This window comes from Buceros rhinoceros, unplaced genomic scaffold (assembly GCF_000710305.1).
Source record: "Buceros rhinoceros silvestris isolate BGI_N320 unplaced genomic scaffold, ASM71030v1 scaffold21790, whole genome shotgun sequence".
Lineage (NCBI taxonomy): Eukaryota > Metazoa > Chordata > Aves > Bucerotiformes > Bucerotidae > Buceros > Buceros rhinoceros.
In genome coordinates, this window is record NW_010391565.1 from 1 (window position 1) to 299 (window position 299).

Sequence of the window (299 nt, forward strand, 5' to 3'; positions counted from 1 at the left end):
TCAGGGAGCAGGGATGGGGGCCCCAAAAGCCCCCTCCCCACCAGCATTGCTTGCAGGACCCTCCCCAAAGCCCCGCAGCTCCCGCTCCAGACAAGCTGAGCTTTGCGGCCGGGTCCCCAGGAGCGGCAGGGCGGGGAAAAAAAACGGGGTCCCAGCAGGACCAAAAGTAAGCTGGGTTTAAGGCTGCAGTAGAGGGAGGACAAGCGTCCCCTCACCCGGGGAAGGTGGACCTGGCGGAGAGGGGAGTTGTGGGGGACGCGGGGGGGACTACGATACGGCGCGGGGGGCAGGTGGAAAGA